This window comes from Bos grunniens, chromosome 20 (genome assembly GCF_055505025.1).
Source record: "Bos grunniens cultivar Pamir isolate PY7600 chromosome 20, Bosgru_T2T1.0, whole genome shotgun sequence".
NCBI classification, from domain to species: Eukaryota; Metazoa; Chordata; class Mammalia; order Artiodactyla; family Bovidae; genus Bos; species Bos grunniens.
Genome location: NC_141184.1, coordinates 6798301 through 6824175, shown reverse-complemented (window position 1 = coordinate 6824175; position 25875 = coordinate 6798301).

Sequence of the window (25875 nt, the reverse complement as noted above, 5' to 3'; positions counted from 1 at the left end):
TCAGCGGATGAATAAGGAAGAAATGAAATGTGTGCACTCATGCACACACACACACAAAGGAATATTACTCAGCCATAAGGAGGGAAATTCTGCTGCCTGAAGCAACGTGAATGGATCTTGAGGGTATTATGCTAAGTGAAGCCAATCTCATAGAACAGAATAGAAAAATGGTTGCTAAGGGCTGGAAGTTGGGGGATTTATATAAGGAGAGATTGATGAAAAGGCTACGCATTTTTAGCTACAAGATGAATGAGATCTGAGACTCTAATGTGTAACAGAGTGACTACAGTTAATAACTCTGTATTGTATCATTGAAAGTTGCAAATAGGGTAGAACTTAAATGCTTTCAACAACAATGGAAAAGATAAACATGTGAGGTGACAGATGTTTTAACCAAATGGGAGGAATCTTTCACAATGGATGCATATGCATCAATTCATCATGATGTACACTTCAAAATTCTTACAGTTTTGTCAGTTATACTTCAGCAAAGCTGAAAAAATGATAACTACCCTGTACAAAGAATGTGCAGAAACAAATGAGGGGAAAAAAACAGGCAAATAAATTATAGTCTTGGAAACTAGATGGTACAGTAGCTGGATGGTCTGTGGGAAGCTTGTTGATACTTTTTCACCTCATTTCCTCTTTCAGGAGATGTTCCCAAGCCTCTTCTTTATGTCTTCAATATTTGGCTTTATCTTTTTTTCATCATTTCTTGGTTATCTCATGCTCAGAGAAGCTAATAAGGCAGACTCTTAATTTTCCCAGGATGACATTTAAAATGACCTCATGACACAACCCCCAGGACTTCTCTCCAAATCCCAACCGTGATTAATGGCTCTGAATTTGGCAATTAGGATGAAAATGATAACGTAGGGGAATTTTGTTTGTTCCAGGCCATTGAAATATGAAGAGCTTAACTTTGGCCTCCTTTCTACAATTCTCTTGGGTTTATTCTTTACTCAAATTGTGTATTTATAAGTTTTGACTAAAACCGTGAGAAAGTTTGTGTAATCTCTGCTTCTCAACTTCAGGAAGGGAAAGCTTGCTGTTGAAAATTCCCAGCATCATTTTTCCTAACAAGGTGATATTTCTCTTCTTACCACAATATTAAATATCATTTTGCTTGTCTAAAATATAGGCTTAAAATAGCCTTGCATTCCATGAAACATAAACAACTCTACTGGCAGCTGATTGAATTGTTAACACTTTCCATTACAGAGTCACAACACCATGGCAGACTACAAAATGTAAAGCTATTTCTAAAATAAATCTCAAGTCTGGATGGTAAAATAGATTTAAAATGTGCATAAAAAGAGATACGCGCATTCCCTCTGGAGAAGGGAAGAGCGACGCACTCTAGAATTCTTACCTGGAGAATTCTATGGCTAGAGGAGCCTGACAGGCTATAGTCCATGGGGTCACATAGGGTCAGACACAACTGAGTAACTGACACACACAAAAAGAAATAGGAAGCAGAATCCTAAAGACTTCCCAGTAGCAATGCAAACATTACTGCATTAGTGCAATCAGAATTGCAGTCTGACTATCTCTAGAGTGCCTGTGTCCAAGTGCAACTGGGTAAGCTCAGTCCATTTGTTCTCAAGAGATGAAGAGAGAATTCTAGATTTAGTTGGGTCAAAATTAAACAATTGCCTGCTATAGGAAGAAAATAGGAAATTGGTTTTTTGTTTGTTTCTTAGCTTTTAAATACTTAAGGATGATAATTTTCTCAGATGAGTCACTGAACTTGGAATTAATTTATAATAACTCCCATTTATAATTAAATGCTTTTATTAGAGCCAAGGCCAATAAAGTAATTTTTTTTCAAGAAGTAACATGAGGTTGTTATTTCTCTAGGGTTTGATGAGAAGTGGAGACCAAATTAATTTTGACTTTTTAAAAAGAGGCTTATGTTCTTTGATATCTGAATATTAGTATATATGAACAATTATGAAATGTTTATTGCTGCCAGCTATTAAATTCCCAGCAGTTGTATTTAAGTCATGTAAATAACTTTGAAGATGCCTGCTCACTGAGGAGAAATTTATTGAATGTTTTTGTAACACTACTTTACATACAGATACTTTTAAAATTAGAGTGCCCTGAAAATAAGCCTATATTGTATAATACAATTAACTGAATTCTTTAACTGTATTAGCATTCTGAGAACTGTTTATCTCTTTAGGGACAATGTAATTATATATTGCCTATATGCAGACAGTGGTTTTATTGTGCTAATATTATAATTACAATATATGGAATTAATAGTTAAAACAGTTAACTTTCTTTAAAGTTTTACAGCAAGTCTCATTAATCTGAGTTTTAATTATACTTGCACAGGGTAAACATACTGAGTAATTGATAGACAAAATTAAATTATTAAACTTTTCTTCTCCATATGGTATTCTGGGCTTCCCAGGTAAATAACCCGCCTGCCAATGCAGAAGACATAAGAGACTTGGGTTCAATCCCTAGATCAGCAAGATCGCCTGGAGGAGGGCATGGCAACCCACTCCAGTATCCTTGCCTGGAGAATCCCCATGCTCAAAGAGCTTGGCAGGCTACAGAACATAAGTTGGCAAAGAGTCGGACAGGACTGAAGTGACTTAACACATACACGTGAATGATATTTTTATTTTTTAAAAAGCCATTACATTTATTATTCTAATAAAGAAATAGATGAAAAATAGCATTGTTAGATGGTTATTTAAATTATTAAATGTTGGATGCAATTTTCTCACACATTGATTCTAGCTTTCCCTGCCAGCTTTTCTTTACTTCTTTGAGCAATTATCTGTGACTTAATATAAGCTGTTGCACTCATAATGAATTGCAGCATCTCAATATTCTATTAGATAAAATTAATGTTTTCTCAGACTTAGGCTTTTATCAAAATTCAGCAAACACACCTTTATGATTTAAGCGTTTCATTGCATATACATTTTACATAAAGCTATAAACAAATGCTGGGCTTCCCAGGCAGTGCAATGGTAAAGAATCTGCCTGCCAATGCAGGAGACACAGGAGACATGGGTTTGAGCCCAGGATTGGGAGTATCCCCTGGAGTAAGAAATGGCAACCCACTCCCACTTCAACATGCTTTCTTGGAGAATCCTATGGACAGAGGAGCCTGGTGGGCTACCGTCCAGGGGCTGCAAAGAGTCGGACACGGCTAAGCACTAAGCACAAATGCATTGCAATGTTTTCTAATTGGTGGATCAGTTCAGTTCAGGTCAGTCACTCAATCGTGTCCAGCTCTTTGTGACCCCATGGACTTCAGCACACCAGGCCTCCCTGTCCATCACCAACTCCCAGAGTTTACTCAGACTCATGTCCATTGATGTCCATGGCATCCATCTCATCCTCTGTTGTCCCCTTCTCCCCCCGCCTTCAATCTTTCCCAGAATCAGGGTCTTTTCAAATGAGTCAGCTCTTCGCATCAGGTGGCCAAACTATTGGAATTTCAGCTTCAGCATCACTCCTTCCAATGAATACTCAGGACTGATGTCCTTTAGGATGGACTGGTTGGATCTCCTTGCAGTCCAAGGGACTCTCAAGAGTCTTCAACACCACAGTTCAAAAGCAATATACATTTTATAGTTCTAGTTCTCCATCAATAGGTCAATATGTACAAGATATATCTTGATTGAGAAAGGAGTACAACAGGACTGTCTGCTGTTACCCTGTTGGTTTAATCTGTATGCTGAGCACATCATGAGAAATGCTGGGCTGGATGAGTTACAATCTGCAATCAAGATAGGCGGGAGAAACATCAAGAACCTCAGATAGGCAGATGATACCACTCTAATGGCAGAAAGCAAAGACAGCCTTTTGATGTGGGTGAAGTAGGAGAGTGAAAGAACCAGCTTAAAACTAAATATTAAGAAACTAAGATCATGGCCTCCAGCCCCATTACTTCATGGCAAATAGAGGACAGCAAAGTGGAAGTAGTGACAGATTTCCTCTTCTTGAGCTCTAAAATCACTGCGGATGGTGACTGCAGCCATGAAATCATAAGATGATTGCTTCTTGGCAGGAAAGCTATGACAAACCTAGACAGTGTATTGAAAGCAGAGACATTACTCTGTGGGCAAAGGTCCATATATTCAAGGCTATGGTCTTCCCAATGGTCACATACAGTTGTGACAGCTGGACCATAAAGAAGGCAGAGCACTGAAGAATTGATCCCTTGAACTGTGGTGCTGGAGAAGACTCCTGAGAGTCCCTTGGACAGCAAAGAGATCAAAGCAGTCAATCATATGGGAAGTCAACCCTGAATACTCATAAGGAGGACTGATGCTGAAGCTGAAAGTCCAATACGTTGATCATCTGATGAGAACAGCCCTGATGTTGGGAAAGATTGAGAGTAGAAGGAGAAAAGGGTGTCAGAGGATGTGATGGCTGGACAGCATCACTGATGCAATGGACATGAACTCTGGCAAACTTCAAGAGATGGTCAAGCACAGACATGCCTGGCGTGCTGCAGTCCATGGCACTGCAAAGAGTCGGACACGATTGGCCAACTGAACAACAACAGCAGCAAACCAGTAATGACCCAAGTGCACATTTCCTGGTTGTGAGTTTTTATGTGCTTTTATAACCTTCATGTGCAAACTGAAACAAAAGAGCTTTTTATCTCAAACATTATATGTGCATTGCAATACACATTTTCTAGTTTTCTAGTTGGTGTGTAAGAGATGAATATGCATTTTGGGTTCTAGCTCTCTGTCAATATGTCAGTATGTACAAGACATATCTTCCCTAGGCTGAACTTGCTGTTTTGCGTTCTTAACAGTGTATTTTAATTCTCTAGTCCAGAATACTGGAGTGGGCAGCCTTTCCTTTCTCCAGGGGATCTTCCCAAACCAGGGATCGAACCCAGCTCTCCCGCATTGCAGGCAGATTCTTTCCCAGCTGAGCCACAAGGAAAGGCCATTTTAATAACAGACTTCCTTAATTTGAAAGTTATCCATCTTTAGACTTTATGGTTACAGATTCCTGGGACCTGTTTAGAGAACTTTTGGCTGCACCCAAACCGTGAGGAGAGTCTATGTTACTGTCATTTTGTTGTTGTGAGTTACTGTAGGGGAGCAAAGCTGGCCACTCCAAAACGTCTCTTTAGTATGTGGATTATTTTGAGCTGAAAACAATGAACAACAAAAAGACCCAAGAAGAAGCTTTGATCTCCCCCATAACCACCTAAAAGAATTTAGATAGATAATTTGCTTCTGGAATAGAGCTATGGCCAAAGACATTTGCAGGAAATATGGGCCAAATGAGGTGAGTAAAACTCAGCTAGGATGAGAGATCAGAGTCCATTCTGTGTCCCACCATCTCTTCATGGCCCAGCAAACATTTGTTTACCAAATCGCTGTTCTTTCAGGTCCTCGAGAATGGCCTTCCTTCTCTTTGACGTCCCAAACCCAGTACCCCCAACATCCTGTTTTGTCTGAAGAAGGAATTTAAGATGATATTTCAGGCATTTTAGTGAGTTACTCTGCTTTCCTGAGTATCCCTCATTTAAAATGTGTCATTAAGGTTTTCATTTGATTTTCTCCTGTTAATCTATCTCATATCAATTTACCTCTTAGGTCAGCTGGAAAAACCTAAAAGAGCAGAGTAAAATTTCTTCCTCCCTGACATTATCTTCTAGAAGATGCATCTTTTTTACTTTTACCTTTTAGATCTACAACTTACTTGAAATTGATTTTCTCTATGGTATAACGTAGGGCTTCCCTGGAAGCTCAGTAGTAAAGAATCTGCCTGCAATGCAGGAGCTACAGATGTGGGTTCGATCCCTGAGTCAGGAAGATCCCCTGGAAAAGGGCATGGCAACCCACTCCAGTATTCTTGTCTGGTGAATCCCATAGACACAGGATCCTGGTGGGCTACAGTCCATTGGATTGCAAAGAGCTGGACACGACTGAAGCACCTTAGCATGCACAAATGCATGGTAAAATGCAGAGGCCATGATGCATTTTTTTTTAACCCATATGGAGAGAGAATTGCAAGGACCATGTTCTAAAAAAGAATCATCTTTCACCAATTGTTCTCAAAAGCCATCTTTGTCATAAATAGAGTGTGAGTGTGTGTATTGTGTGTGTGTGTATATATATGTGTGTGTGTACATGTGTTATCTTGGTTTTGAGTAGTGTTCTAATTTTTAATCACTTATAAGAAATTATATAACCTCTCACTTGAATGGCTCTTGTTAAAAAATGAGCTATTAAGAAATATGAGTTTATAAATTTTAGAATATTATTTTCCAACTCTTTTGTTATATTCAAGCTTTTTACATATGACCCAGTGATGGCAAACTATGTGTTTTTGGATTTCAGGAAAGATAAGTGCTAATTTTTTAACAATGCATGCATATATCAGCAAACTTTGTTCTTAAGTAGCTAAATATAAAATGATATACGTAATATTTGCTTACCCATGCAAAAGTGTTTTACAAATCCTCACATATCCTCATATATTTGCTTAATTTATTCCCTGGATTTCCAAGAGAGATATGTTGTACTTTTGTCAAATTCTCCTTGTATTTCTTTCAAATTTTAAAAAATATTTTAATCCCATGTTATTAACTAAAAGTAATTATTGGTTTAGCTTCTTAGAATATTATTATTTTAATTAATATAAAGTATTATACTTTTTCTTTCAGATCTTAAATTAAGGCCTGTCATTTATTATTTATCATTATAACAATGATAAATATATGTTTATCATTTATCATTATAACATATAAAAATGTTATATGTTATACCATATATAACATAAATATAATATATTAAAAATATCATTTTCATTATAACAATGATATTATCATTGTTAGATATGTTTCCTTTTGCTTATCATTTTTTATTGATACTTTATTGTTATCTTTTGTGTAGCAGAGGTAGAATTTTCTATTTCATTTTCCTCATTAATAAAAAAAACACATGTCAGTAATTGCCAACATAAGTTGAAAATTTAAAAAGATAAAGCTATGAAATAAAATGGAAGGGACATAGTCAAGTTTTTCTTTTGATTATTCTTTTATATAGAACTATCCTAGTCAATCCTGTAGAGTGAAATACAATAGTATTTGTTTTTATTTTTCAAAAAAAGATATAGCTTCTTTTTAATGACATGGAACAATGGACTGGTTCAAATTTGGGAAAGGAGTACGTCAAGGCTGTATATTGTCACCCTGCTTATTTAATTCATATGCAGAGTACATCTGAGAAATGCTGGGCTGGATGACTCACAAGCTGGAATCAAGATTGCCAGGAGAAATATCAGCCACCTGAGATATTCAGATGATACCACTTTAATGGCAGGAAATGAAGAGGAACTATAGAGCCTCTTGATGAAGCTGAAAGAGGAGAGTGAAAAAGATGGCTTAAAACTCAACATCTGAAAAATTAAGATCACGACATCTGATCCCATCACTTCATGGCAAATAGGTGGGAAAAAAGTGGAAACTGTCAGATTTCATTTTATTGGGCTCCAAAATCACTGTGGATGGTGACTGCAGCCACGAAATTAAAAGAAGCTAATGAGGTGGATGAAACTGGAGCCTATTATACAGAGTGAAGTAAGCCAGAAAGGAAAACACCAATACAGTATGCTGCTGCTGCTAAGTTGCTTCAGTCGTGTCCGACTCTGTGCGACCCCATAGACAGCAGCCCACCAGGCTCTGTCGTCCCTGGGATTCTCCAGGCAAGAACACTGGAGTGGGTCGCCATTTCCCTCTCCATTGCACGATAGAATTTAGAAACATGGTAACGATAACCCTGTATGCGAGACAGCAAAAGAGACACAGAGATATAGAACAGTCTTTTGGACTCTGTGGGAGAGGGAGAGGGTGGGATGATTTGGGAGAATGGCATTGAAACATGTATAATATCATATAAGAAACAAATCACCAGTCTAGGTTCCATGCAGGATACAGGATGCTTCCGGCTGGTGCACTGGGATGACCCAGAGGAATGGTACGGGGAGGGAGGTGGGAGGGGGGTTCAGGATGGGGAGCACGTGTACACCCATGGTGGATTCATGTTGATGTATGGCAAAACCAATACAATATTGTAAAGTAATTAACCTCCAATTAAAATAAATAAATTTAAAAAAAAAAAAACAAAAAAATAAATAAATAAAAGAAGCTCAGTCTTTGGAAGTAAAGCTATGACAAACATAGACAGCATATTAAAAAGTAGAGACATCACTTTGCTGACAAAGGACTCTTTGTGAGCCCACAGAATGTAGCCCACCAGGCTCTTCTGTCCATGGGATTCTCCAGGCAACAATACTGGAGTGGTTTGCCATTTCTTGTTCCAGGGGATCTTCCTGACCCAGGGATCAAACCTGGATCTCTTGCATTGCAGTCAGATTCTTTACCATTGGGTCACCTGGGAAGTCCCACAATGAGTCATAGACAGATCATAATTCTACAAAATTTTGATTAGGGCAACTTAAAATTTTTGATCTCAGTATCTGAGAATTCCATGTATCTCAGTGTGCGTGTCTCATGCTCTCACTGAGCCAGAAAGCTGGGTGTAACCAGGTTTAATCTTATTACTCAGTTGAGAAAAAGTGTAACTTACTGGTGTTAATCACTATTTGAAGAGAATTTAAAATAAAAGCTTTATATAAGGGGAGAAACTGTGTAACATGTATAATTGTTACTGTGCATCATGCCTAATTAAGATGCAAAATATATATAATTTATAAAGCCCCATCATCTTCTTTTTCCAGTGAAAGATATATGTATGGATTTGAAAGAACTATTCTGTGTCTCAGGAAGACACAGTGACCCAAGCCAGGCTGTTTTATGGTGTATAAAATTTTAATTGTTTGACATTTTCCAAAAATTCAGTGCAGAAGTATTTACATATGAATATCCAGTTATCTATTCATTCAGTAAGATTTATGGAGGACTTACTGTGTTCTCAAGGGACTGTGTCGAGACCTAGTGGGGCAGAAGTGTATGAGAAGTGGCCAGGGATAAACTAGACAAGGGATATCTTCACTTGTGTTTAAGTCTTCATCATGTCCTTCAGAGACTTTGGAGCACAAGGTTTAATTTTATGCTTAGCTCTTTTATCTTTTCATGTATTACATTAATTTCTGATATTATAAGTGAATCTGTTATGTTTCCAATCAATAACTCCTGATTCCTGATTATATAACCTGCTTTTTACTAAAGTCTCTTATTGTAGTCCTGTTTCACTGATTCTTGTGAATTTTTAAAATATGAGACCATCTTACCTACAGATACATGTAGTTTTACCCATTTTTGTTCTACATCCTAGGCCTTTAGTTAGTTTCTTCAGTCTAATTTTTTTCCTGTTTTTTGAATGTTTCAATATAAATGTGTATTCAACATTGTAACTCATTAAATCAACTATACCTCAATAAAATATATATATAAATGTGTATTAAAACTCAAAAATCATCAAACATGCATTTTCTGCAACAATGGAATGGTCATAGGATTTTCACCTTTAGCTCTATTAATACAATGGATGTTCTTGATATCTTGTTAACCTATTCTCACATCCCAGCAATGCACCCCAGTTAACCATGATATATTATTTTCTTCAATGCATCATTTAATTAGATGTTGCAAAGTGATTAATCAAGGGAAGGTGCATTCTCCTTTTCTCCTGTTTCTACCCAGGAGACTGGCTTCCACTCAACTCCCTAAGAATGGCAACATTGGAACAGAAGCAGTTAGTCATCCTTTGCACACTTTATTATTTGTTTCCTAAAATAAAGAGACTGCTAACCAGATTGTGTTTGTTTACCAGTGGTGAGGTTATCGTGTCTGAAAGCAAGAAAGAAGAAAGTGTCTCTTGCTGTCTCTTCTAGGGATAAGAAAATCTGAGGGGATAAGAAATGGTTTTTGCTTTTTTTTCTTCCCAGGTTCAGTTCCTGGAAGTCACAACCTGGCCATATGAGAACTCGGTAAGGAGACTCCAGCAGAGAGAAAATTGCTGTCACACTGAGGTCTCCTCTGTTTTTACTCTTCCCTTTCCACTAAGTCTTACAAGTAGTCTAACCTCAGTTCTGATCCCAGCTTTCTCAAAGATATCAGGTAGAAAAACACATGAATAGAGTGATTAAAGACATCATTCTTGAGCAAAATTAAGGATGAATGTGTTCTGATCTTTTCCTTTACGATGACATTTCATTAGGGCCTTCTGCTGCTGCTACTGCTGCTGCCAAGTCGCTTCAGTCGTGTCCTTCTCTTAGCGACCCCATGGACTTCAGCCCACCAGGCTCCTCCATCCATGGGATTTTCCAAGCAAGAGTACTGGAGTGGGGTGCCATCACCTTCTCCGTTAGGGCCTTGTAATAGATGTTTAAAAGCCTGGAAAAAAGGCCATCATAACTTGATGATATTGCAATTCTCTTTTGACATCATGATGAGAAAAACAGAGGAGATGGACTCTAGCTCCTTTTGAGTAACAGTGATTTTAAAACCTGATTGGAAAATCCTCAGAGTAACTCTGGTGGGAGATTCCTATGAAGCATTTATGGACCGACTTTGAGTGTTACGTCTAGGAAACCATTGTGTCCATGCAAAGAGGTCACGTGCAGGCTTCCAACATCTGAGCTGTTGCCTACACTAAAACCATGCAACTGAGCCCAACTGGGTATCCTCAGGCACTGATGAAGAAAGCTCTAAATTACATGAGTTGAGAAGTATGAGGTCATTGATAAGCAAATATTTAAGGCCATGTGTTAATTTTGTTGTACTATTTTATGTTTTAGATGGACCTGTACTCAGATGTGGAACAATTAGAAAGCAAGACAGATTTCCTCACCTTGTTCTGGTGTTCAGTGAAAAAAAACAGAGTGGCAAGGTTTGTGTGTACATCAGTTTTCTCTCCTATTGTCAAAAACATTCTATGCTCTTTCTAGAATTTATGCACTTTATTTTCTGATGCCACCGGTGCTCACTTGGTTCTTTCAACAGACAGTTTAAATATTCTAGCTATGTTAGCTTTCCTTTTTTAAGGCACCTTTTGTTATATGTGTATGTCATACCTTGGAAGAGAAAAATGTGGATTCAACTAATCTCTACGGTGAGCATAATTTTTAGTATTCTCTGGTAGTTAAGGTAGAATCCTAAATTTATTCATACCTTGAGACTCAATAGTGAAGGATTTCTTGGAGTTTGCCTCTGAAGAATTTTATGCAAATTATAATATTTCAAATTGAATCACCTTTTAATGCACTAGAGAAGTTCACTTCAGAAAAAAAAAAAGCAAAAGTCAAAAAACTTTAAGAAAGTGAAGAATTGGCTGTCTTTTAACTACCTCTAGTATTTGTTGTCCTGTGAAGACCAAGTTCAGCCTAATTGAATTTTCTTAGAGTTTAACAATTCTGGATTACTTTAGGAATGCTAAAAAAAAAAAATCAATACTCAAGTTCAGGTTCAGATGTTAGATGAAGCTAGTTAATGTGACCTTGGTTATCTTGTGCAAATAAAGGTGGGTCCATTTGTGAACTCATCTCCTGGTCTCTTTGTAACACTTTGCAGAAGAAGGAAATAGAAAAATGACCTGATTTCTTGATCAAGGGCTCCTGACCACCTGCCCATTAATAAGCTATTAATTCTGACTTCATGGCATTCATCTCGCTCCACACCTCAGCTGTCAAAATCATCATTAGACTAGCTGCTCACCTTGAGAAGGTTTCTTGTATCTACCCCTTCCTCTCCATCGTCCCTCCCACTGGCCTACTCTGCACTTTCATACCAGAATCTCCACCAGTAAGCAGTTATCGGCCACCCTGCCCAAGGCATCTATATTGATTTACCCATAAATTATACACAGCTGCTAAAATATTACCTACATTATGAAACAAGTACAAAGGATGGCATTAAAAAGAATGATTTGAAAATAAACGCACACATACACTGGAAAATGTAGCACCTCTGGACGAATTGGCAGGTACCCTCCAGCTTAGAGACCGCTGCTTAGACAACTGTAGTTCCTCCCCATGACTTCCCTCTGCTCCACTTTCTCTCCTGTTGTGACACAGACCACGCACTCTGCCTAGCTTTTCCAGGGTATTCCTTTCGTGACATCCCTTTCCCGCACCATTTAAGAATTTTCACACAGATCAGCTGGTTAGTTTCAAATTCCTAAACTTAGAATTGAATAATGTCCAAAATGAGCTTTGTCTTCATCCCCACCATATCCCCTCTCCCCGGGCTACCCCGTGTACACGTCCGCGTGTTGCTGTGCACCCCAGGCCAGGCAGGGGCACCCTTTTGCCCTTCTTGCCTTCCACACGCCTCTACTGAAGTCAGCCTGTCACTCTCTAGCCTGAGCCCACAGAAGAAAATAACCTTTGACAATGTATAAAATATATATATATCTTTTATACCCGTTTGCATCTCCCCATTCCTGAAGAGAATTTTATTTCATGCTAATTTTAGTTTCTTAGACAGGGGTATGAGCAAGCAGGTCAAAGAAAACAAACAACAAGCAAATGAAGCACAGATACAGGCTTTTCTTTCCGTTAAATCATGTTCAAACTTGCACTTTCCATCATATTTCTAACATGAAAAAAAATACATCAACCAAAGAGATTTCTGAAATTGTGAAACTGAGTTTCAAGAGTAATAGGTTGTTCATGCACACTGGAATCACACAGAATCTTCCATTTTATTGCACTTGCTAGAAGAGAAAATATATCTAAAAGAACAAGTAGAAACCAACAAATATATATATAAGCATTAATATTTAAGGTAAATTATACATATTTTAGTAAAAGAAGCATTTTACATGAATTTTATATTTCCAAAAGGCCTATATTTAGAAAGGTGCTGTTTTATTGAGACAACTATAGCTGTGAACTCTTTATTTCTTTATATGTCTTTCTTTAAACTACTCTAGAGCAATATAAACAGCAATAAAGCTACAATTGGACAGTCTGTTTTAGTGACAGATTTTTCAAATGCATGACATTTTGTTTGCTGTGTAAAAAGGCTTAAGTGAACTTGGAAGGCATGACAAGGGACTGAAGAGAAAGACCTCTTGACTCTGTATCAGCGTTAAGAGTTTGTAGGTTCAACAGTGACATCGGCCTTGGATAATGAAACCATAGCAAATAACATTTAAGGTTGAATGAATTTTTCCAAGGTCTATTTTTTCCCCAAATGGAGCTGGCAGTATCTCCTGCTTTAATGCATACAGGTTAGGATAATGTTTCAACACACATGCCTCCATAATAGACTTATACATTCCTGAATTTATTTACCAATTGTCATGCGAGAAGGACTAGCAACCCCACCAACTGAGGGTCAGAATGAAAGTAGACAGCACAGAAACATCAGGCGAGCCTGCTGGTCATTTCCTCCCCTGCATGTTCACTGCAGAGCCATAGCTGAGGTCCACCCAGTTGAGGGGGTTCTTGGCTCATTTGGGAAAGTGTAGAGAAGCTCATGTCTGAGTCACCACAGAGCAGTCTAGAAATCACAAATATGCAAGAGCTGAACTCCAGACCATGGGGCTATGGGAATGGAGGCGCCTAAAAGTACAGAAACTGTGAAGGCTTTAGGCTTCCCCAAGCCATGGAATTTGAGGTTGGAGATGCTCCTTTATCTCTTATAAGGATGACAAAGTATCAGTATCAAGGCTTGGGCACCACTTCAGTGTCTCCCTATGTACAACGAGTACCACTGACCTCCCCTTTCTCAGAAATAAGAAGATGCAAAGAAATCCCAAAATAAAGACCATGGCAATTCCATTGTCTCCTGCTGCAGAAGTGATGTGGTTTACTGGGAAGCTTTTAAGAGCCATAAGGTAAAAGTTATGTTTGTTGAAGTCAGAGATTCTATTCGTGTCTTTATACTCAAGCGTGGAATGGCTAGAATGTAAATGGATTGAGCTGAATAAACTCAGGGGTATCTCGAAGATGGCCCATTTGTGTGCTGTTACACCATTACCCATGCTGAGATTTTGATAATCTGTTACACACTTAGAAAATCTATTTGCGATCACCCAAATTTCTTAAACTTCCCTGGTGGCTCAGACGGTAAAGCGTCTTTAAATTTCTTAAAGACTTCCCTGGTGATTCAGTGGTAAAGAATCCATCTGCCAAGGCAGGAGGTGCAAGAGACTCAGGTTCAACTCTTGGACTCAGATTGGGAAGATCCCCTGGAAGAGAAAATGGCAACCCACTCCAATTTTCTTGCCTGGGAAATCCCATGGACAGGTACAGTTCATGGGGCTGCAGAGAGTCGGACAAGACTGAGCAACTGAGGGTGCACACACACAAATTTCTTTAAATATATAGAACACAAGGACCCTAAAAGGTTGAAGGACAACTAATGGACCTGAACACAATTGATAAGAAGGGGTATTGGATGCGAATTAAACTATCTGCTTTAAAATGTGGTTTCTGAGAAGCTGCTGAAACCTCTCACTGAGAAATATCCAGTGTGGACCCAGGTCATCTGTGACCTGCAGCGTAATAGGAGGGTGTGGGGCTGTGGAAATAGGAATGAGAATTTTGCAAAGAGTAGGATGCCCCCTGTGGAAAGGCAGACAACCTCGGGATAAAAGATTAAAAACAAAAGAGAGCCAGAGGCATGTTTACACGCATGCCTTCTTACTTTGTTACATATATGTCAACCATGAGTTCACTCTATTGTTACATGTATGTTAGCACAGACTTTCCTCTGGTAAGGTCCTAGTTCCATCCCACAGGGGAAAACAAAATTTCATTGGGTAATAAACTCAGGGTTTTATTGGGCTTCCCTTGTAGCTCCTTTTCAAACTGTTCATGGGGTCATCATGAGATGAGACATGAGTTTGAGTAAGCTCCAGGGGTCGGTGATGGACAGGGAAGCCTGGTGTGCTGTAGTCCATGGGGTCAAAAAGAGTTGGACATGACTGAGCGACAGAATGGAATTGTACCTCAGTCAGTAAAGAGTCTGACTGCAATGCAGGAGACCTGGGTTTGATCCCTGGGTCGGGAAGACCCCCTGGAGAAGGAAATGGCGACGCACTCCAGTATTCTTGCCTGGAAAATCCCATGGACAGAGGAACCTGGCAGGTTACAGTCTATGGGGTCACAAGAGTCGGACACGACTGAGGGACTAAGCACAGCACAATAAACTAAGACTGATGCACTAAATATTCCAGGCCCTCTGGGTTAAACACTCTTGTGGTGACTTCCCTAATGGTCCAGTGGTTAAGACTCAGTATTTCCACTGCAGAGGGTACAGGTTTCATCCCTGGTTGGGGAAGTAAGATCCTGCATGCCCTTAGCCAAAAAAAAAGTGTGTTGGTTTATAAACACTCTCGTGCAGAGAGAAAAATTCAGTTACATCTAAAATGTGTTTAATTCAGATCTGGATTGACATTTCCACTCTGAAGTCCCCCAACACCCTAGCCAGCTGGTCCATCTGGAGGGAGCGTCTGCCCTTGGCCCTGGCATGGCTGAGTCCCACCCAGGCTGTGCCAGGGCTGGGCTCCGTGGTGGCTCTCCCCCTGTGCCAGCCCGGACCACCCCTCATATGTTCCATCCTATGTACTCCAGGTATTCCGAGGGTTACAACCTGGCCTGCACATTATATACTAATACATTTGCTCTATTACACTTAGGAAATTACAAAACAAGGATGTGTTATAATTCAACAGCATAAATCCATGGTAACTATATTTTTATTAGTACCATGATGTTAACCAATATTTCCTATTTCAGTAGCTAAAATGAATTTAAATTTAAATTCACATTAAGGAACTTGGTAGCATAAATTCTCATCTATTCATACATATACACATATATAATACATACATGAATATTTTATATTTCCTCCAATATAACCATTTTTAAATTTAACTTCTTCCCAGTTCTAAAAGACACATAAAAACATGAAAAGAAACACCTCGGGTTTATTTTTGATCAGCATTTGTGTGTGTTTATGAGCTGTGTGTGTGTACTGCATGTGTATTATATGTATATATGTGCACATATGTATGTATGTATATGCATGTATTCCTTTGCTTAGGCAAAAAGTAGCAGACAATACATACTTTTATCATTCAGCCTGAAAATCACTCCACAGTATTACATAAATCTTATTCCTTATATACTTTTATGATAGTATAGTACCTTATTTTATGGGTGAACCATATTTTAGTCAACAAATTTTCTATTACTGGAAGTTTAAGTGGGGTCAAATATTTTGTTATTAGTTTTTAATGTTTTTGATAGAAATCACTAGAGTTAAATTTGGGGCAGATTTACTTTGGGGAGAAAATGCATGTTCTCTTAATCTGATCTAGTGATAAAGGGAGAAGTAAAAACAATATATTTTTTTTTCTCTTTGAGAATAATGAATAAAATAGTTTTGGGTCAATCTAGGGCCAAATCTGTGGGTCCACTAACTTTGACTTTCAGATTCGTCATGTCTGAAAGCATCCAGATTAGTCATGTGTGAAAACATTGCCCGTTTGCTGAATGTTAACTCCCAGGATGGAAACCGTGGGCTGCAGAGTTAGAGAATCCTGGGTTTAGCAACTGACTTGGCAATTTCCCAGCAAGTGATGCATGCCCTCTGGGCTTCAGTGTGGAAATCAAGTTCACTATAAAGAGTTAAAGTAAGGATCCCATGAGATAATGTTTATGAGTCATGAGTCATAGAGCTTCGAGTAGAATTTGGTGCTCAGTAAATGCCAAACTGTTATTATGATTATCATCAAAAATGACAAAATGCTGTTGTCAGGTCACTCCCATGAATTCTTTTTGTAATCTGATATTTAAACCTTTGTCTGGGGAGCTTGGATGCATACTTGAAATTGAAGCTTTGGGCCTGATCTCTTTAGCTGACCTAAATTCCTTGGGCAAACTGTGGCCATCAGTGTTCGCACACGTTCACTCCATAACCTTCCAGGACTGTCTGAAGACCCTTAAAGACTCCTGTGAGGATAATTATCCAGGCAGTGTCAAAAGGGCTAGAGTGAAATCTTCAAATGTGATTATCCTCTCTGTATATAAGCCTCAAAATTATCTGACGAACCAACACTCATTTTACTTAATGTGCATTTTGGGTTTTGAAGAATTTCCTCAAATTAGGCATTAAAGGAAACCTACATTATTTTGAAAAAATATTTCTTTTTGTAGAACAAATTCCACCAAATTGATTAGGAAGATTTACTTTCATTGTGACTGATAGACACACGAGAATTTACTTTAAAAACTTAGAATAATCATCACACTCTAATCTTTTGCAAGTTGTGGTTTAAAAAAAATAACTAGTGAGGATAAGTGTTTTGGGGAAGATAGCATAAGAGTTCACACAGTTTTTCCCATTCTATTTGAGTCAGAATTTTCAATAAATTAGAATTCTACATGAATCCCTCTCAGGGATTATAATTTAAATTGAATATTACTACATTGTTATACTAAGAAATATCTCATTTTTCTGAGATTTTCCTTGGCTCAGCTCAATATATTTTAGTAATTTTCACTGAAAAATCACAACCTATGCAATTAAAATAAATCTGCTACTGAGCACTGGATTTCAGTATTAATTTTAGGAAGCAGAGCAGAGTAAAGAGCAGCACATAGATCCGGAAATGGTTTCCAGTCCAGAGCAGATTTTCAGGGATTCTTATTTTCCAAGCTAGGTTCCTAAAACTCAATATTTACAAATTATTGACCAAAACTCAATATTTACAAATTATTGACCAAGACTTTTCCGTTTATGCTTATAATTAAAATTGTGCTAAAATGAAGATTTATAATTAGCAAAACATCTAACCTGTCATGATAAACTCATGAATTTAGTAACCTTTATCTTAACACTTCTCTAATGTTCCTAAAATCTGAAAATGACCAACATTTATTTTTTTCCCCTGACAGCAATATTGGAAAATGGTAGATAAAATTGAAGAAAAAAACAGAGAATTTACTAGACAAATGGAATCCATGGTTCTTTAAGTTAATAGCATAAACACGACTGAATCCAAACTTGTATATAAATAAACAAGAAAAGCTGTTGGTCACCAGGATGGTCTACAAATATAATGAAAGAATACTAGTCAAGTGCAAGAGTGAAAAATGAAAACTCTCAAAATATGTTGAAAAAAATCAATTTGCTGCCCACATCTTTTGATTTATGGGTCTTTCTTCCCACTTTTATAAATGCCATTAATGCTTACTAAATTAGTCAATATTTCTTTAAAATTACAATTAGTATTTAAATATCTGTTAGAGAGACTTCTACACTTTTCAACTTAAATAATCAGATAGCATTCAGCTCTAACATTAAGAGGATTGATTGGGAAGAGTGACTGCTATCAACTTTTTATATTTCTTGGTAAAACTCTCAAACATGTTATCTTTTCAAATTTAATCATACTACTCCACTTTGCCTGCTGATTGACAACACGATCACAAATATTCTTTTTTAAATAATTCCTTTGATTTCTTTTGCTTTCATTTTGGTTTGTTTTGAGTATTTAATAGAGAAATTCTACATCAATATTTTATCTCTAGCAAGAGTATGAAATTCTTAAATTAACATTTGTTTGACATTAATGATAAGCCTGTCCCCTTATGTAAGCTAATTTTATCTAAAAGATTACTTTATCTTTTCAAGGAAGTTGAAAGAAATTTTAAATTTTATTCAAGTTTTCCACTAATGTTTCTGTCACTGTGTTCAACTTTATATAATAATTTTCATTATATCTTTTGCTATCCATTTTAGTGTGCTTCCTAAAATTTAAATGCGTTGCTGTTAAACCAGCTATATTAAGGCCATTACTGCACAGGTAAACTGAAGAATAATGAAGAATTGACAGATTGAAATAAGAGTCCTCACCCCAATGACAGAGGTCATTATATGCCCAGCAGGGGTTGTAGAGTCAGATATGGCAAAATGCAGCAGGCAGTTTCAAGGTTTAATTGCTACACTTAAAGCCATTCTTCACACAGCAGCTCAGCAACCTGTTCACAGTTTAAAGAAAAAATTTCACATTCACCAGCTATCACAAAAATGAAATCCCCATGCAAAGTAAGAAGAAAAAAAAAAATTCATTAGTGTCAGTGACAGAGCCTCAGGAAAATACAGAGCTTCAGAAACATGGGAAGGAAGGGAGAAAAGAAGCGGGGGAATATTTTATGCATCCTCACAGATAGTATTATTTGGTGACATATCATCATATACTTGAATTCTTCTCTTGACTTATTATCTATAACTCAAATTATCTAAGTTTGACTCCAAAACTTTTATTGACTCACAATTTCTGATGGGAGTGTCACTGAGCATTAAAGGCATACACCCAGGTCCTACGCACCTCACTCTCTCTGTGGGGTAAGCGAACCCAGAGACCCCTGAGAATCTCAACTAGTCCCCTCCCTCAATTCTTCGTGATGGCCAACCAGAGAGTGGGACATTCCCCAAATTTAAATGTGGGAGGAGGAGACGATGAACGCCCTCATTCATCCATGAGCTCAAGCACAGTTCCACATTGGAATAGAAATTAAATGATGCTGTCCTTCTCTATTGTCCCAACGCACATGCTACCACATTGCTAGTAGAGAGCAGAGAGTGGGAAACTCTGGCAGGATCATGCACCATAACAGCATCAAATTCTGGCAACACTTGACCTTCCTGTGTACTCACCATCACTAAGAGTGGCCAAGAAGAAAGCCTTCAACTATCAAATGGCCATGCTTACTCTCAGAATCCCCTTTGCAAAGTACACCTTTTATATTTAAATACCTTGATTCCTTCAGTCACTTGCAACAAAGTCTGGGTTACTATTATAACCCTGTATGATGACTTTATAAACCCTTGCTTTTATCCATTAGGAATCTGGTTGTTGGTTTTTTTTTAAATTATTTCCTAGCCTAACCTGCAGACAATGTTATTTTTCATCTCGTCAGTTTTGGAAAACAACTCATTGTAGTCCTCAAATGTAGACAGTGTTGTTCTCAAAGTTTCATCAAACTTTCCTGACAGTGTTTTAAGTTGTGCCCCAAAATAAAACAGAGCGTTTAGTAAAATCACAAAATGAAAAAATTAAAACTAAAAATGAATGTGGGTATAGACATCTGCCTGCACCAAATAGACTTATAGAATTATATTTATCTAAATGAGAAAGAAAAAAAATTAATCCTACCATCCAGACAATTGTTAATTGTAATTTTTGGTTATTTTAAAAGTAAAGAAAAGATATATGGTTTATACTCTCAGTATTCTCAGGTAGAGCAAAAAATGATGAGAAGAGACTGGAGAAGGAAACACCAAGAGGAAGTTTAAGCACATGGTATTATCTTTTGATGGCCTAGTGCATTTCAGGCTTTTATTTGTAAGCACATCAGATGGTAGGTTTATGGCAAAGCTGACATAATTTAATTTACTGGCAACCATGCATTACTTACTCTATATCAGCCACTAGAGGTTGAAGGCAACGTCCACATGAGAAATGTCATAATGGGCACTTTTGTCTAAAACCTAAATTCCTTTGTATTGTCACGTATCAGTGAATAGTATCTTTGTCAGAAATGTACAGCCATAGCGACGGCAATTCAAGTGAAACAAATTTCAGGATCACTTACTAGAATGATGCCTCAGACAGGACCACTCAGAGCTGGAATTGCAGGATAAACCCATGATCCTCTCATGAGATTTTCCTCCAACCAATCAGAAATCTGGATTTTTATTGCATCATTCAGAACTCTTTAAGCTTGGAGATTTGTCCTTCTGTTCAGTGACCAGAGTATATATCTAAAGGGCCAGGAAATAATTCAGCAGTTAAAAATTGTAGAGCAGCTAGAGACAGTTGTTCTCATGTAGCAGTCTGGGATTCATGCACCCCGGTGTGTTCCCATGGAAACTCTATGAGGATCCAGAGGAGAATGCAGAGTGGACAACGGCAGCTACAGAAATGAATGTGTTGCCTCATCCAGGGAGGCCCCCAGCCTACTCACCAAAGACCCCAGGTGGAAATAAGGCCCTGTGCAGCTGGGACAGGAAGGCTACAGGGCACAACTTTTAAAAGGATGACAGCAGAAGGAGACAACATAAACTGTTTAGAACCAACTAGGTCCAAGGTGGCAGATGAGTTGACTTCCGATAGACCTTGACCCTCAGTATGTGCTCATTGTAACACAGCATGCTGACCATACCCACAGGTGCCGGGACAGCTCCAAGGCCGACCATGAAAGGTCAAAAAGCAGGCATGTAATGATCACTATTACTATATGTATATTAAATATTAAATATTAAAACATACTCACCTCTTAAAAGTAACAAAATTTGTTTGAACCAGTGAAGTTGCTCAGTCGTGTCTGACTCTTTGAGATCCCATGGACTGTAGCCTACCAGGCTCCTCCATCCATGGAATTTTCCAGGCAAGAGTACTGGAGTGGGTTGCCATTTCCTTCTCCAGGGGATCTTCCCGATCCAGGGATTGAACCTGGGTCTCCCACATTGCAAGCAGATGCTTTACCATCTGAGCTACCAATTTGTTTAGGTTCTGCCATTTTGTTAAATTTTGTAATCATACTGGGTTGGTGCTTTATATTTTTATGAATTTTTAAGGTTTTAAAGGTAATTTAAAAATAAATATGCTTTCCACTGCTTCCCAAAGAACACACACAGGGAACTACTCCTTACCTATACATTATAAAATTGGGTATGCAATTAAAAAAAGAAAAGTATGAGTTAGATAGCAAAGCAGCAGTTCAATTAAAATCTAAGGCCATGGAACTTCCCTGGCGGTCCAGCAGTTGAGAATCCACCTTCCAGTGCCAGGGATGCAGGTTCAGTCTCTGATCTAGGATCAGTTCAAAACTGCTGTTTTGTAAATGAGTTCATTTGTACTTTTTTTTTTGGTGAGGGGTTGGTGCTTCCCACATGGCACAGCAGTAAAGAATCCAAGTGCCAATGCAGGAGATGCAAGAGATGTGGGTTCGATCCCTGGGTTGGGAAGATGCCCTGCAGTAGGAAATAGCAACCCACTCCAGTATTCTTGCCTGGAGAATCCCACAGGCAGAGGAGCCTGGAGAACTTCAGGGGTAGAAAAGAGTCAGACACAACTGAGCCAGCATGCCTCCTTTTTTTAATTTTTTTTTTGAAGGATAACTGCTTTACAGAATTGTGTTGTTTTCTGCCAAACCTCAACATGAATCAGCCATAGGTGTACATATATCCCCTCCCTTTTGAACCTCCCTCCCATCTCTCTCCCCATCCCACCCCTCTAGGTTGAAACAGGGCCCCATTTGAGTCCCCATAGAAATGATATCATGTTATTTGTCTTTCTGTGTCTGACTTACTTAGTACGACACTCTTTAGGTCTACTCATATTGCTGTAAATGGCATTATCCTGTTCTTTTTTATGGTGGACTAATATTCCATGTATGTATGTACCACATCAGCTAATCTGTCAATAGACATTTAGGGGGCTTCAATGTCCTGACTATGTAAACAGTGCTGCAGTGAGCATTGGAATACATGTATCTTTTCAAATTATGGTTTTCTCTGTGTATATGCCCAAGAGTGGGAACACTGTTAAGTTTTATGGAAGCAGATTTTTACCCAAATCTCTTATAGTAACCTAATGATATAAAATTGTCTATTTAAATTATTTTTTAGCCAAAATTATCTTGAAAAGAATTAAATTTCTAATGATTTACATTTGGTTAGTGAGATCACATGTGAACTTATACATTAAAGGTAGCTATACATATACTACATAATATCCTTACGTGTACAATTTTCTTAAAATTACAAATGCAATAAACAATATTTATTGTATAAACGTTATACATTATATATACATTCTACTTATAATTATAAATAAAATTTAAATTAGTCAGCAGTGTAGTGATCACAAAGGTTTTTTTCTTATTTAGATAAAATTTGCCCTAAGAGTCATTTCCTATGTGCATGGTACTACTTTGAAAAAGCCATATATCAGTTCAGTGATTGAGCTAAAAAGTGTCAAAGTAAGTCAACCTTTCAAAAATAATAATGTGGACCTAATTTCATTCTGTTTCTCTTCCTGAGATATTTCTACTGAGCGTAATCTATCAAGAGCAGGAAATTATTTTCACATTTAGATCACTCATATAATTAATTAAATCTGAATTCAGATACATTTTAGAGAAGTACCCTAGAGAGATTAAAAGTGTTAAGATGCAACATCATTCCTCATAGCTTGCTAGATTAGGGCTGTGTAACAAATTAAAAAGTAATACAAGAAGGACAATTTCTGAACTAGTGAATTACAGCTGATGAGTGAATATGGGCTGCTCTAAGCAAGGCTTGAAGCAAGTCAATTTCAATGAGACCTGTCTATTTCAGCCTAGCTTTCCTGGTATCTCCTATTAAATTTAAACTTTCCATTTTTGGATTTACTCTCTAATACATTAAGACCACAGCTGAATAGATCAGGAAAAAAAATCTGATCACCACAGTCAATGTAAAAAGGGCTGAGAGAGCAATGTATTTTTGATATAATGTCAGATTTTACTTTTGCTTCTTTTCTATGAAATGGAATGAATCCAAAATCCATTCAAAGTTAATAGAATATAGTATTCCAGCCTGAAGTCTCTGGAAGAGTCTAAGGAACATGGCTTGTCTTTCTATCTATTCATTTTTCCCTTTTGAATCCTACCCTGATGAAGCTTAAGATAGTACAGAAAGAAGAATAAAACTAGAATAGAACATAAAGGTGATTTCTTAAGCCTCCTGAAAATTAACAGGCAAGAATATTTCCTGTGTTCAAAGTGGATGCTGGGCTAAATGAGGACATAATTGCTAAGAATATTTTTAGGGTTTTGTTTTAAAGCTTGTGATTATATGCTAAGATTTTTAGATTCCAAGACCTTAGGTTGGGTGACTGAAGGGGATGGGCACCTCCTGTAATGGGGCTTCCCAGGTGTCTCAGTGGTAAAGAATCTGTCTACGAATGCAGGAGATGCAAGAAACGCAGGTTCCATTCCTGAGTTGAGGGGGTCCCTTGGAAGAGAGCATGGCAATTCACTCCAGTATTTTTGCCTGGAGAATCCTATGGACAGAGGAGCCTGGCAGGCTACAGTCCTTGAGGTCACAAAGAGTCAGACGCAACTGAGCAATAGAGCACAGCAACACACCTCCTGTGATGAGTGAACGTTCTGTGGGTAGGAAAAAGAAGCTGTGATGTTGATGCTCAGGGAGGTTTTCAGTTCCTGAATCCTATCAACTTCTCTTCACAGCAACTTAGAGAAGATCCAGAGAGTTATGACCTCCGTCTCTGGACAGAGGGCAGACCTGGTAAGGGGGCATGTATTTTAACATAAAGTCAACCACCAAGTCCCACTAGCATCCCCTGGAACCTGGACAGGACCACGGCCCCATAGGGAGGCAGGTGCAGGGCAAGCTAGACTGCTTTCTCCATCTTTCCCCTTGACTGGACTCCATCAGCCCTCTGCTGCCACTTAGGGGAGACCAGTCACCATCCCATGAGACTGGATATCAAGACAGAATCAGACCATGCTCGTACACTCACGACCCAGGGCAAAGTCCTGGCCCTGAAACCTGCCCCAGCCTTGCAGAAAGGAGAGAAGGGCAGAGGGAAAGAGGGGAAGAGCCTGACTGCCTTCTACCAGCAACTCACTAATCTACCAGCTCCTTGTGAATTCAGATACCACCACCCTAGGGTCTGGCCAACACACAGAGCACTGAGGCCCAGGATTTCTGAGCTTTGGTTTTCATGAAATTTCCTTTTCTGACTGTATTCACTCAGGACTCTGTGAATGGTGACATTATATTTCATCTCTTGATAGACTCAGGAAGGACATATTCCTATGGGGAACCATCTTAAAATAGACAAAGAATGCAGTAAAAAGCAAGAAGGAAAACAAAACTCTAAATGCCACCTTTTTACATTGTAAAATCAAATTTCACTGTAACAGCAGACAGACAGGCTCAACCCATTGAGTGGAATTAAATTATTTATTTACTTCAGCGTGATAATCTTGATGTGTTGTTATTGTTTAGTCAATCAGCTATGTCCAACTCTTTGCAACCCCATGGACTGTAGCCCACCAGGATCCTCTGTCCTTGGGATTTCCCAGGCAAGAATACTGGAGTGGGTTGTGATTCCCTACTGCAAAGAATCTTCCTGATCCAGGGATCAAACTCATGTCTCCTGCATCTCTTGGCAGGTGGATTTTTTACTGCTGTACAACCTGGGAAGTTTCTGAAAGCCAAAAAATTGTAATTGCCCAAAAGCTGTTTGATAATATTTCTGCCATCCAAGAGGCATGAAGGCTTTAGCTAAGTTATCCTGTTCAGTGTCCACAAAACCTTAGCAATAAGGGATATTCAACCACACCCTGAAGATTAGGCTATGCTTAGGCTGACACTAGACGCTGACACAGCTGATGGTTGGTGATCTTTCTCAATGGGAGTCACTAAAATATTTTCAGATCTCCAAAAATCCTATGACTTCCATCTCTGCTTGCTTTTTGAATATGTATTAAAATCATTTTTCTCTTTTTCTAAAAGTAATAATAAAATCAGTTCAGTACTGTTGCTAAGTAGTGTCCAGCACTTTGCAAACCAATGGACCGCAGCACACCAGGCCTCCCTGTCTATCACCAACTCCTGGAGCCTGCTCAAAGTCATGTCCATCAACTCTGTGATACCATCCAAGCAGCTCATCCTCTGTCATCCCTTTCTCCCCCCACCTTCAATCTTTCCCACCATCAAGGTCTTTTCCAATGAGTCAGTTCTTCCCATCAGGTGGCCAAAATATTGGAGTTTCAGCTTCAGCATCAGTCCTTCCCATGAATATTCAGGGTTGATTTCCTTTAGGGTTGACTGGTTTGAACTCCTTGCAGTCCAAGGGACTCTCAAGAGTCTTC